General features: G+C 42.1%; 1 protein-coding gene across 4 annotated transcripts in view; it reads right to left on the reverse strand.

Annotated features, from left to right (window-relative positions):
* Positions 1-14,172, reverse strand: part of PAK5 (p21 (RAC1) activated kinase 5) — a 324,810-nt gene that overhangs the window by 228,596 nt on the left and 82,042 nt on the right. Inside the window, exon 2 of one of the 4 annotated variants that reach the window (XM_021077405.1) lies at positions 7,597-7,713. The exons of the other annotated variants lie outside the window; for them this stretch is intronic. The gene's annotated coding sequence lies outside the window, so the exon portion shown is untranslated. The remainder of the gene's footprint in view (positions 1-7,596; positions 7,714-14,172) is intronic. 4 annotated transcript variants of the gene reach the window in all.

Consider the following 14,172-nt stretch of genomic DNA (forward strand, 5'->3'; position numbering starts at 1 on the left):
GATTAAGCATGCATCATCATGGAGACAGTGTCAGGATCTTAACCACTGAGCCACTACAGGAACTCCAACTTTGCCTTTTGAGTGAGTGATGCAATGACAGAGGGTAACTTAAGAGGTGCCAGAAGCAGTGGGAAACTGACCACTGACTTTCCTCTTCCTACTCTGTGAGCCTTACTAAGTTCCCTATATCATGTCAGCCCCTGGTAGGACACAGATCCTTTTCTGGATCCTTCATGGGCAGGTGCATCTCTCCCCCATTCTGTGAGTATTGGCTGCTAACAGCTTACAGTTGCCTCTTTCTCCAAAAAACTGCCCTCAGCACACAGGAGGTGCCTGGGAACAGTGATTTCCTGCAGCCAGCTCATACTAGCTCATAAGAGCTTAATGTGCACACTTCTTCCCACCTCCACACTCAGTACCTTTATCTTGGTAGCTTGAAAGGGGCCATGGTATTTACACCATGGGAATTGGCAAATGCTATAAAATCTGGTTCCCTACTGCCCTGCAGAGCCACTTTAACAGGACATAATTGCCTGGGAGGCTATACTGCAGTCAAAGATCAGAGCAGCTCTTTTGCCTCTTTCCTGTTTGCTCATTTCTATTCCCCTTAAGAGAACCTAATTATAGGAATGAGGTCACTAGGCAATTTAACCAAGCTCCTGATGCATGCTTTCCTGAATGCATGGCATAGCATTGCCTAACTTGTTGATTCTTTTCCTAGATAAAAAGAAGAATGAAGAACTAAGTAGTTAAAGAATGATTAGCTCTCTACCCCACCCCCAAGCCCCCGAAGGAATCCTGCAGATAGATCAGGATGGCAAAATAACCTCTGAAGAAAAAGTGAGTCATTCTGCAGGGCAATGGAGATGGACATAGAACCCAACCTCCTGCCTCGATGGTTCACTGAGATTCTTCCCCCCTTCTCCCTTTAAAAATTGTCGTGGCTGAAATTTCTAATGTAGTGCAATGGGTTAAGAATCTGACTGCAATGGTTCAGGCTGCTGCAAAGGTGCAGGGTCAATCCCTAGCCTGGCACAGTGGGTTAAAGGATCTGGCATTGCTGCAGCTGCTGCTCAGATTCAACCCCTGGCCTGGGAACTTCCATATGCCTCAGATGGAGCTACAAAAAAAAAAAATTATCATGGCTAAGCAGAATCATCAGAGTTGGTCTCTGGACAGGGGTCCACCTCCTTCCCAGATTGACGGCTTTTCTGATTAAAGTACTTTTCCTTTCTACTGATGTGTGTCTTTCAAGTTATTGGCTTTGAGTGGCAGGCAGCTCAATCTGAGTTGGGTAACAGAGGCAGTCCACAGCCAACGACTGACCAATACAGGAACACAAAAGCCTGGCCCTTTGTCTCAAGGTAGAACAATTCTTTGATATTATTTAAGCACCAGAGCCCCTGTGAAACCAAGCTGAGGCTAGACTTCGCTTGAACCCTCACTTTTTGCTTAACTTTTTCTGCCCCATCCTGTTTTCCTCTCTCCTTTACTGCTTTCTTCCAAGAGCATACCCTCACTAAGTCATCCGCACAATTCTTCACCTGGCAAGCTCTGCTTCTAGGGACTCCAGCCTAAGCTACCCCTAGCATGTTCTTGGCTCCTATCTGTTTGCAAAGCCCAAGGCTAAAGACATCTACCAATTCTTTTGTTTTTTTTTTTTTTTGTCTTTTTGCCATTTCTTGGGCCGCTCCAGCGGCATATGGAGTTTCCCAGGTTAGGGGTCTAATCAGAGCTGTAGCTGCCAGCCTATGCCAGAGCCACAGCAACATGGGATCCGAGCCACATCTGCGACCTACACCACAGCTCACGGCAATACCGGATCCTTAACCCACTGAGCAAGGCCAGGGACCGAACCCGCAACCTGATGGTTCCTAGTCGGATTCGTTAACCACTGAGCCATGATGGGAACTCCATCTACCAATTCTCAGTCCCACTATCTTTCCAATACAGTTCTATTTGTTTAAGATAGTCAGTGTCAGCTTTTATTTTGTTCACAATCATTGAAAAAATTAGGAAATAAGATCTAGAGAAAGAAAGATAATAGCCACCTTTGTCTCCTGAGACATGGCAGAAAGCAATAGAGCCCAGAAATTTAAGTCTGGGAAACCAAAACACGCGATCTTAAGCACTACATCAACTGCCCCCATCTGATGTGTTAAAGATGTTTAAAAAGTAAATGTAATCTCTCCAATTACAGTTACATTAAAATGATTCCAATAGCCAAATAAAATACCCACACCCATTAGAAGCAATTATTATGTAATAAAGCACTCTATTACACTCAGCCGGTTAAAGTCCACTGAATTTTCCTAGTCTAGTATAAATCCAGAAATATCCTGCCATCACTGCAGTAAGATCTTTGCAAGTGCCGTTGCCTCAAGTTAACATTTTTTCCCTTAGTGTCTCAACCCTCAAAAGTCAATCATGCTTTGAAAACATCAAGTCTTTAAATAATTAAATGCTTTCACATCTCACCCAATGAATAAAACAACTTTAATTAATAGAGAAATCATAACCTTGTTCACATTAGCAGCTCAAATAAATACCTCCCAGGGTTCAACTGGAAATATGGAAATGTAAAGTCTTTGACCTACCCTGCTGGCTGCTGCTCTTCAAAGATCTATAAAGTTTACAGCAGAAAGATGGCACACGCAGTGATTCAGCCATGCAGCGACAGCCCGTTTGAATTGCTCATAAATTAGGTACGCAAGGAAGCAAAATATGGCAACGTAAATATTCTCCTCAGCAGACTTAGTGCAACTCATCTGACAATACAGGTAAATCCTCAGAAGTCCCCTGTAAATTAGTTCAAAGCAAGAACCTAAAATGAGGCTCTCTCCAATTAAACCCTAAGGTAAAAAGTTCTGAAAAATGCAAAATCCCTTTTTTTTTTTTCCTTGCTTTTTAGGGCCACACCCTCAGCATATGGGAGTTCCCAGACGAGGGGTCAAATCAGAGCTGCAGCTGACGGACTATGCCACAGCCACAGCAATGCAGGATCCAAGCCACGTCTGTGACCTACACCACAGTTCATGGCAACACCAGATCCCTGACCCACTGAGAGGGGCTAGGGATCGAACCCGCATCCTCATGGATACTAGTCAGATTTGTTTCCACTGTGCCATAATGGGAACTCCCAAAAAATCCTTTTAAGAGGATTTTATAAATAACAACCAGCCAACTTATGTATTTTTACCTACGATATTTGACTTTTATATATGGCATCTGATTGAAGTAAGATAAAGCCAAGTAACAAGCTGCAAAAACCATCTGCCAAGAACCTGCTCTTCCTAATGTAAACTGTGGACTTTGGGTGATTGTGATGTGTCTATGTAGGCACATCAATTTAAAAAAAATTTTTTTTTCTTTTTTACAGCTGCACCTGTGGCTAGGGGTTGAATTGAAGCTGCAACTGAAGCCTGCAGCCATGGCAACACCAGATCTGAGCCACATCCGTACCCTATGCCATAGCTTGCAGCAATTCTAAATCCTTAACCCATTGAGCAAAGTGAGGGATCTAACCAGCATCCTCATAGAGACTATGTCAGGTTTTTCCTACTGAGCCCCAATGGGAACTCCAGGCTCGTCAGGTTTAACAGATGTACTGCTCTGGTGGGATGTTGATGATGTGTAGGTATATGGGTAATCTGTACCTTCCTCTTAATTGTGAACCTAAAACTCCTCTAAAAAATAAAGGTTTTTTTTTTCACCTGTTCTTCATGGCACTTACTATATGTCTCTATGGTATTCTGTTTACTGCCTGCTCTCCACAGCAAAATATAAGCAGAGTCTTTGTCTCTTCACTGAAGGGTCCCAGGGTCTGTAACTGTGTCCGGATCCCCCCAAAAAAAGATGTTCCATAAAGATTTGGTGGGTAGAGGGAGAAAACAGGATAAATGAGGGCCTAATTTTTACTAGTAAAATTGTATATTGATATATTAACAAAAATAGAAGCAACTCATTGCAAAGACATTAAAAATACTAAAGTTTTCAAAATCTCCATGATCAAAATACTCTGTAGAATAAGCAGAAGACAGCACTTTCCAGGTTTTATATCTTAGAAATCAGAGGAACATAATCCAGCTTAGAAAGTGAAGCTCCAGTTGGGTCCCAAACTGAATGCACATGTTTGGTTCCTAGACGTACTGGGTGGAACTGATGGGGGTGGGGGTGGGGGTTTACTTAGAATAATTGACACAAGTTCCCAGCACAGCCAGATACAGTAACCACTAGCCCCATGACTACTGAGCCCCTGAAAAGTGGCTAGTTTGAACTGAGACACAAAATGCACTGTCCTATGTAAAATGCACACCCAATTTCAAAGATCTGGGCCAAAAAAGGTCAATAACTTTTATATTGCCTACATGTTGAAATAGTATCTCATAGGTACTACAACCAAGCTAGGGCCCTGTGGGGCTCCTAGGCACACAAGACTTTCTGTGTCCTCCCTTGTTTTTAGGTTATAAGCTTCAGCCTCCAGGACCCTTCCTAAATTTCAAAGGGCAGTTGCTAATCAGAGACCAGGGAGGGGCAATTAAGAGACAAGAGTGCCACCTTGGGGCAGGGTCCTGGTTCCTCTACAAGGAATATACATAACAGTATCTTTGAACCCTTCTGCAAAACTAAAAACCCCAACAAATGGAAGATGAAGCATTTTTCCTTCCCAAAAGAAGAAGGACAACCAGAACCAGTCCTGGGGCCATAAACACCAGCTCTTGAGAAACAGTGCAGGAGTTCCCATCGTGGCTCAGTGGTTAACGAATCTGACTAGGAACCATGAGGTTGCAGGTTCGATCCCTGGCCTTGCTCGGGGGGTTAAGGATCCGGCGTTGCCATGAGCTGTTGGTGTAGGTCACAGACGCGGCTCGGATCCCGAGTTGCTGTGGCTCTGGTGTAGGCTGGCGGCTACAGCTCCGATTAGACCCCTAGCCTGGGAACCTCCATATGCTGCAGGAGCAGCCCTAGAAAAGGCAAAAAGACAACAACAACAAAAAAAGAGAAACAGTGCAAGCTTGCCTCTACCCTGATCCTTATCTGCAGCCCTAATTTCCACTCCCCAAACTATAAAATCATCTCCTAATCTCTCCCAAGGTGGGCACAGTCTTTAAGGCATTAGCCTGCTGTGGCCCCCTTTGCCAGGCAAAGCAATAAAGCTATCTTTTTCTCCTTCACCCAAAAACTGTCTCCACGTTTGCATTCCATACCGGCGGACAGAGGGTGAGTACTATCTTAAAAACAGAATGTGTACATGTATGTGCAACTGGGTCACTATGCTCTACAGTAGAAAAAAAAAAATGTATTAGGGAAATAACTTAAAAAGATAGTAAGAATAAACAAACAAAAAAACAGGTATTAAGATTAATTGCACCTGTGTCTTTTTACGTCTGAAAGTAGCTCCAGGAAACTCTGAAATGACATAGTGGCTCAGACATCGTTTTGCACAGGGCACCATGAAGGAATGTCCTGACTCGACACAGTGACGGCTCCTTCCTTCAAACCCTTAATACTTCCTGCCCAGAGGGCTTCTATCAGGCAATAGGAACTCACTGAGCCCTTTTGCTAGACAAGGTGGGCCTGTCACAGAGTTAGCAACCCTGGATGTAGGCTTGAACCAATGGCCAAGTGAGCTGAACAAATTCACCAGCTGTCTTGGCTTTCATTGGGACAGTTCAGCAGCACGTTCTACAATGTTTCATTAAGTTCCCCAGCAGGACTGAGCGCCAGTTATCCACAAGAGCGACTCCCTCCATAACATTCCTCATTGAATTGCTTCCCTTCTCCCTCTCACCTCCCTCACCAAAGTACTTCTTGGAATTATTTCCCCAAGAAATTATACTTGCCTTAGAATCTTCTCTCCAGGTCGGCATCTGGGAGAACCCAGATGAAGACAACATGGAAACCAAATAAAATAGAACAAAACCTACCGCACACATTCCATACCAGTCAAGGAGTTTTATTTCAACTCTTCATAAGCTTAACAACCCCTTAAAGCTAAAGAAGAGTAAAAGCCTTTGTGACTATTCCACCTATTGTTCCTTCTTTATCAGAGACAGGATAAAAATAAAACATATGCATATAAAAAGAAAACATATGTTAAATTCCACCAAATCTCAATGTAGGTTTTTTTTTTTTCCTCCTAGATATTTTATTGGAAGGCACTCAACAATCTTTTAGGAGATTTTTATAGCTCTGTTCGCCTCTCAGATTCTGTTTGGGAAATTCTGACTTTTTAAAGGAAACACTGGAGTTCAGGGATGCTAAGATTGAATGAAGGGTTTTGTCTGCCTTCTACATGGATCTGAATCCTTAGGCCAGGTGCCCCATCATTTTCTTCCTTGTAAATTGGGCTGATTTCAAAAACAGTATTAATTCAGAAAAATAAACCCTTCACCTTCTGTGTTTTTAAAAAGCTTTTTTTTTTTTCCCCTTTGGCCTCACCCTTGATATATGAAATTCCCCAGCCAGGGATCGAATCTGTGTCACAGCAGTGACCTGAGCCAGAGCAGTGATGATGCTGGATCCTTAACCGCAAGACCATCAGGCAATTCCTTCCAAGAGCATTTCTGACCCCCGTTCTACTGATCTTCATGCGGGTCCATTATTAAACTTTTATTTGAATTCCTTTCCTCATCTCTCCAAATACCTTGGTAGTAATAAATAAGTCAGTTCCCTAGATAAAACACACCCAGTCTTTATTACCTTATAGTGCATAATCCATCATCGCAGTGTTCTAGGTGCTAAGCCCTATGGCAACAAGGATAATCAAACACTGAACTTGGGTACTAAGAAAAGTAAATATGGACATTGGCTGCACATGGTCTATAAATAACAGGATTCTTTGATGAGAAGGAGTTTGCTTCAGAAGCTGTGCTGCCCTGGGAGCTAGCTCACAATTTCATTGGATTGCAGGCTCTTTCACACTTTCCTAGGAGAGCAAATGCACGCAACAGCTTTCTGGGACAAAGAAATGTGTGTGTGCATGCCTTTTGCTCTGGGGGCTGCCTTAGGTGGGAAAAGGGGTGCTGCTGAGTCATTTTTCCAACAGCCTGAGATGGGATGTCCTTCGAAGCCTTATGCTTTGTGATGAACTCATCATGCTATTAACAGAAACAAGGAATCCAGCATTTCATAGCTTCCCCAAAACTTGGATCCAACAAAGCAGCATGGAAAGGCATAGGTTTGAATACACAAATATTTTCTCATCTACTGAAGACCTCTAAATCTGTCCCCTCCCCGCTGCCCCCGACATGCCAAGTCTGTGCATCTGTTGTTGGACTTTGAGGACCCTTCAAGGAGATAGGACTCAAAGCCTCTGGCCAAGACAAGAATTACCAGATCCTCATCAAGGCCCCACCCCATCTCATTGTAATGCTCCTCCCCCACCTTGAGCAATCTTGCCTACTCCTTCCTGCCCCTTACTAGGAAAAGTATGTGGCCCACTCCTCACCCTGCCCCTATGTGGGTCTTACACACCCCCAACCAACCAGCAAGGGTACTGTAATACCTTTCTTTCCCCAACCAATCAGCAGGTTAGCAGGTATATAATAAGACCTCTCCTCTCTCTGGGCTGCAAAAACAGATAGGACTACATACTTGGGTGTTGGTTCTCCCTGATCTTCAGGAAGTTGGCCTGCTGTGTTATCAGCATCTCTTGACTCAATACTCTTCTTTCTCTTCACCTGGCTTTGCTGGAAAATTCTTTTTTCTGACCTGCATGCAAAGACCATGACATCCGTGATTCTACCCTCCTACCCACATCCACCAAGGGCAAGCTCAATTTCTATCTTCTGCAGCCTCATGAGATTGCTGGGAAGGGAGACTTTGGGCAGGGGTGTTTTGGGGCCAGCTGGCACAGAATAGTGACAGCTGGCTGCCCCAGTTCCACTCCAGTGACATCACCCTGACAGTCTGAGAGTGGCCCCATGGTGGGAGTATTTACATCACAAAAATAAGCCTCAGCTACTAGGGCTTACCTGCCTGAAGAGTAGCTTGCTAAACATTTACCTGCACACTTCTGAATTTGGGGGGGAACTGATATGAACATAGTTTATTACAATCAAACGTGTTCTATCCACAGGGGATAAAACCATGCCCTAATAAGGACAAGACATGCCCCAGTTGAGTCCATTGGGTCCCTTCTCCATGAACTGTTTTGTCATTTGCCTGGAGGCTAAGTCTAAGGAAGAGAATGGCAACAATGCTTTTACCAGCAAAGAAAAAGATCCCAGGGATCACTGAGTTTAGGTCTAGGTCTGTTTTCCCAAAAGGAACCAACCCTTTGTGACCCAGTCATAAGACAGTCCCTTGAGGAGATACCCACCAAGGTAATCTTTGCTTAGTGCCCAAGAATTCTTAATGAGGAAGCAAGCAAGCATCCATTATAGGGAAAATATCAAATGAGGAAGATTTCACTTGACACTATGTTCTAAAATATAAAAGGGAACCCCTCCCAATATATAAAGAGTATGGGAGTTCTATGCTGCAGAATCTAGCTTTGCCTCTTTATTTCACTATCTCTTCACTGCCAAACATCTGATACAATACCCTGTTTTAAGGAAATTATTCTGCAGCACATTTATGATTGTAAGATCCTATTTCTAATCACAATTTATAGATAAGTATTCATCCACTTGCATCTCAGGAAACACCATCAATTTGGCAGGATGAACAGAGTATCATTAATATCTCTGGAGAAGCATATCTCTGATTGTTGCCTCACACTTATGGGAAATCTAAGGTTGTGAGACCTCACAGAAGTACCTGGAGAGCTTGTTAAAACACACATTCCTGAGCCCCACCTTCAGGGATTTTGAGTCTGTAATTGAGGCACATGAATTAGCATCTCTAACAAGTTTCCAAGTGAGAGTGATGCCACTGTAACATGGACCTTACTTTGAGTAGCCCTGTTCTATACAATATGCTATGCCTTGAAGGGTAAATGATGCCCGTGGTACAAGGTCCAGAAAGGGCGGTCCCATACAAAGGCCCTCCTGTTAAGCCCACTAGTAGTGCTTTATACCAACATAGCTGGGAGGGACTCCCTGGAGGCAAGAAGGCTACACTGCCTGGTGACAATATTGGGTCATGGAGAAGATGACCTTATAAGACGCCAGGAAACAATTTGCATTTCTACATCCAAGGTTACAATCATGTCAAAATATCTACCAACTGTTTCATTCTCTATTCAACATCCACCTATGAACCATTTAGTCAAATAAGAAGCTTTTAGGTAAGTGCAGTTTCTTATGGTGATAAGTTTCCACCCTACTGGGATGGGTTCCTCTGCCCTCACCGCACCCCTAGGGCTTGTATGGAAAGGCAACTAAATATTTGTAATTAAACCAAACTGTGTAATTGCCCTTTCCATGTGGTTTTATGGAGTATCTGTTATAGCCATAATGTTCCAGGTATATGAGGCATATTTACTGCAAATAATCATGGATTTTTTTTTTGTTTCAAATAGTAGAGCCCTCCATTACCTCCCCCCAAAAAGAAAGAAGAAAAAAAGAAAGAAAAAAAGGAAAGAGAAGAAAAGAAATGGGGGGGGGCGTGGGAACTTAAAAAGCTAATTCCAGATTTTAGGGCAATGACAAAATAATGAAAACATCTTAAAACATTATCATTTCTCCATGCTGTACACCAGAAGTCCCAGTATTGAGGACTGAATGACTAGTTTGATCAACAATCCATTCTGTGAACAACCAAAAAAACAGTTCTTGTTTTCAATCTGAGCAAAACTATCCCACACAGATCTGCTGTTCTCCCATTTGAATTTGGACTCATAAAAGGCATCCTAAGTGTCAATATTGCCTCAACAGTCCATCAAGTAATTTTGACAGACTGGCCAGAAAGTGTCCCAGAATTTCAGGTTTTTGATAGTTTAGAAAAATGCATCTTTATCCGAGTTCAGCTTCTCTTTGAAGTTCATCATCTGTATCAACTCATCTGACACTGATATTATTCTCCCAAAATTATAGGGAGCTGTTCTAAAAAGACAGCTCATTCATTCAGCACTACAGATTATGTTAAGCAGTTTTCCTTATTGCATAAGCATATGAAGTACCATATTGTCATTGAAGAATTAGACAAAGGTTTTTCTTCTCCCAATTTTGGGTAATACCACAGGCTGATCTGAACTGACAGAAATGATAAAGGGGAAGTTATTGTTAGCTTTATGCTTCCTGATATTATTGTTTCTCACAGGGAAAACATCTTCTAGGCATGATGCCATATTAATCCAAACACACACAAGGTCTCCACTTCTGGGGGAGCTCTTTCTTTTGTTCCTGGCATCGCTTCAGGGCAGAGTAGTACTGCTAAGAATCCCTGAAGCTCCATTCCTACCTGCTTACTAGACAAATAGAGGTTAAACAATACAGCGAAGTTGATCCAAAGAAAACTACTAGTTTGCCAAAATTTTATAGAACAAATGCAGTTGTGAAACTGCAGAAGAAATGGTATCAATGGTATCTTCTCAACTTTTAAATTTTGAAACATTTCAAAACCATGGAAAAATTGCAGAGGTAGAAGGTTTGCGCCCCTATATAACTTTTGCTTACATTTCAAAAGGTAACATTTTGCCAGCTTGCTTTCTCTGCCTCTTTCTGTGTGTGTGTGTGTTCTATCTATACACATGATTACACACATACTTACATACACGCGCAACTGTAAACATATGCACAGACTTTTTTTGAAGAATCATTTGAAAGTTACTTGAAGATATGACACTTCATTCATAAGTATTCAGCAGATTTCTCATAAGGCCAAAGCCACTCTCCCTGGTAACCACAATACACTGACCATATGCAGAAAATTTAATACTGACATGGTATTATCTAATATAAGTCTAGAGTCTCAAAATTCTCCCAATAATGTCCTTTATAGCTTCATTTTCCCAGGATCCAATTCAGAGCCACATTTAGTCATCAGGAGTTAAGACTCCTTTGGCAAAAATAATGCCTAGATGACACATCCTTTCTTTATGCATCTTAAGGGGCATATGGTTTCAGTTCATCCCATTAATTGGCAATATTAAATTTGATTAGTTGGAAAAGGCAGCATGTGCCAAATCTCTCCATTTTAATTGTATGTCTTCCTGTTTGTTAGTGACAGATAAGTTGTGCTTGACACAAAGACTATGTGAATGTTCTCTTGCCCATCAACCTATACAACCCAGTGGTTTTAGGATCCATTGCTGACTCTAGATCAATTATTGCTATGATGTTTGCAAAATAAGCATTATATATACTGGAGATAGACTCCAATATAAAAACCCATTATAGTCTTCATTAGGATTGATCTTATTATCATTAGGATTGATCTTTTTATTTTTTGGTCTTTTTAGGGCCACACCCACAGCATATGGAAGTTCCTAGGCTAGGGGTTGAATCAGAGCTGAAGCCACTGGCCTACACCACAGCCATAGTAACGCCAGATCTGAGCCACATCTGCGACCTACACCACAGCTCATGGCAACACCAGATCCGTAACCCACTGAGTGAGGCCAGGGATCAAACCTGCGTCCTCATGGACACTAGTCAGATTCATTTCTGCTGAGCCACGATGGGAATTGCTTCCTCTTTATATTTTGAGGAAATGCATTACTAGTGGATAATTTTGTGAGTGCAGCTGTCGTTTTCCTAGGATAATTCAGATATACGTAAGGATGGAAATGTACAAAAATGAATTAAAACAAGTCCTTTAAAAATAACAAATGGGCTGGAAGGTCTCTGCGGCAGTGACATTTTCAGGATATCAAATATCCACATCCTTTCGCACATTTACCAGTTGCTCTTGCAGAGGGGAGGGACCAAGTAAATAATTCTGACCAGTGACCTGTGAGCGGAAGTGACAAGTCACTTCTGAACTGAAGCTCTTATAAATCCAGGTATAACCCTCATCTCTGTTCTTTGCTTGAGCAGGGACCATGGAGACTGAGTGATGAAATAAGGAGTCAAGACACATGACTGCTGAAGCCAGGCTACTAAATCAATGCAATGATTTAGCCCAGGCTGCTAAATCATTGCATTGGAAGGAGTTGCCCTGAAGAGTTGCTTGCCCTGTAGTGAACCTGGCATGAGTGAGAAATAAACTTGTTATATGCTAAGCTGCTGTAATTTGGGGGTTATTACCATAGCACAATCTAGTCTATCCTAATACCTCTAAAGGGAAGTTTTATTAATAGTCCCAGAATTTACAAGAACCACCTCTGGATTAGAACGGTGGTTTATTAATTTCTCCACGGTACTAACTCGATGGATGAAGAAACACTGCTTATCTACAAAACAACCCACCTTACCCTTCCAACTGTCCCCTTTTCCTCTGACGGCCAAACTTCAACATAAAGAATGGCAGAGAGAGCTAGTTGTATTCTGGAGCTCTGGTGCTTTCTTAGGAGAGCTGCTTTGCTTTGCTGGTTGTTGTAATATTGCAACATTGGCATGTTGAAATTGGTCATGGTGGGGGTATTTACACCAAGGGAACTGGCAAATGCCCCATGGCCCTCATTCTTGTGCAGAGAGCTGGTTCTTGTATATTTAAACAGCACATCACTGGTTATTTTTTTTCTAGGTTCACCTAAAATAGCAGATGGGCATATGACCCTATATTCACCAATAAGACTTGAGAGGACGTGGGATACAGAACTTTTAAGAAAGACTTCTCTCCCTATTAAAAATGAAACTGTCTATATATCCAAAAGAAATGCATGCATATGGTCACTAAAAGAAATGGTACTAGAATGGTCACTGCAACATTCTTCACAATAACCCCAAACAGGTTACTATTCAAATGCTTGTCAATGGTAGAATGGACAATGAAATACCAAAAAACAATGATAATAATTTACAACAACAAACAAAAAATGCCTGAGAATGTCACAAATATGAATAGAAGAAGCCAACACAAGACTTACTAGAGAGGAGTCCATTTAGATTAAAGTTCCCAGCAGGTGAAATTAATTTATGGTGGTAGAAATTTAAAATATACAACTGGTTACACTTGGAGAAGGTGGTTACAGAAAAGAAACCTGAGAGACTTTTTGGATCTAATTATATTCCATTTCTTGATCTGGGTGCTGGATCCCACATGCATTCAGCTTGTGAAAATATATCAAGCTGCCTACTTAAAATATGTGCCCTTTTCTGTATGTGTAATATACTTCTATAAAATGTGGTTTTTCATAAAGAAAGGTAAGAGAAAGAAGAGAGAAAAGACCAGAGGCTTTGTTTTTCCTTCCTACACTGAGGCATGTCTGTGTGAGACTGGATGCCCAGAACCATGGCAGCCATCTCAACCAACACACCAAGGGGAGCAGAGCTGGATCCCGGAGGACAAGGCTGAACCACTGCATCAATCTTCCCTCTGGATCTCTTATTTTGGAAATAATATCATTTTTGTTTGGCCTAGGGTAGTTGTGTCATCAAATTTATTCATTCTGATTTTGGATGGAGGCAGCCTTTGGTAGTAAATGACGAAAAAAATGGAATGTCAGGATTGCCAAGCAGAATGCCGAACCTCGTCAATGGTTTTCAATACTGCCTCAGATCATCAATGAGGCTGTCTTAGTCCTTTGGAACAACATGCCACAGACTGAGTGGCTCATGGCGACAGAGATTTGTTGCTCATAGTTGTGGTGGCTGAGAAGCCCAAGGCCAAAATACCTTTTTTGTGAGAGCCCAGTTCTGGTTCACAAGCCAGCACCTTCTCCCCGTCTCCTCACATGAGATCCCTCTGGAGGCTCCTCTATAAAGGCACTAATCCCATTCATGAGGGTGGAACCACCCAAAGGCCCCGCCTCCTAATACCATTCGCATCACCTTTGGGATTTAGGATTTTAACATAAGAAGTCTGGGTGGGCTACAAACCAAAGCCATAGCAAAGGTTATCCTGGTTATTCTGTGTATGAAGTCAGGTCCCCTAAGGACTCATCTGTCTACTCCAATGTCAACTCTTCAATAATCAAGACCTCTATCTTCCTTTATTATTTATATATAAATATTATTTATATTATTCTGTAGTAACCGAGTTTCCTCACTCCTGTTACCTGTTTCCTTCCCAGGACCCTCCTGTCATTAGCACACCTGTACCTCTGAAAGTATCTTATTTATCTATTTGTTTCTCTTCTAGGACATGAGCGCTACATGAAAAGAAGCTTAAGACCAGGGGTAA

This window comes from Sus scrofa, chromosome 17 (genome assembly GCF_000003025.6).
Source record: "Sus scrofa isolate TJ Tabasco breed Duroc chromosome 17, Sscrofa11.1, whole genome shotgun sequence".
Lineage (NCBI taxonomy): Eukaryota > Metazoa > Chordata > Mammalia > Artiodactyla > Suidae > Sus > Sus scrofa.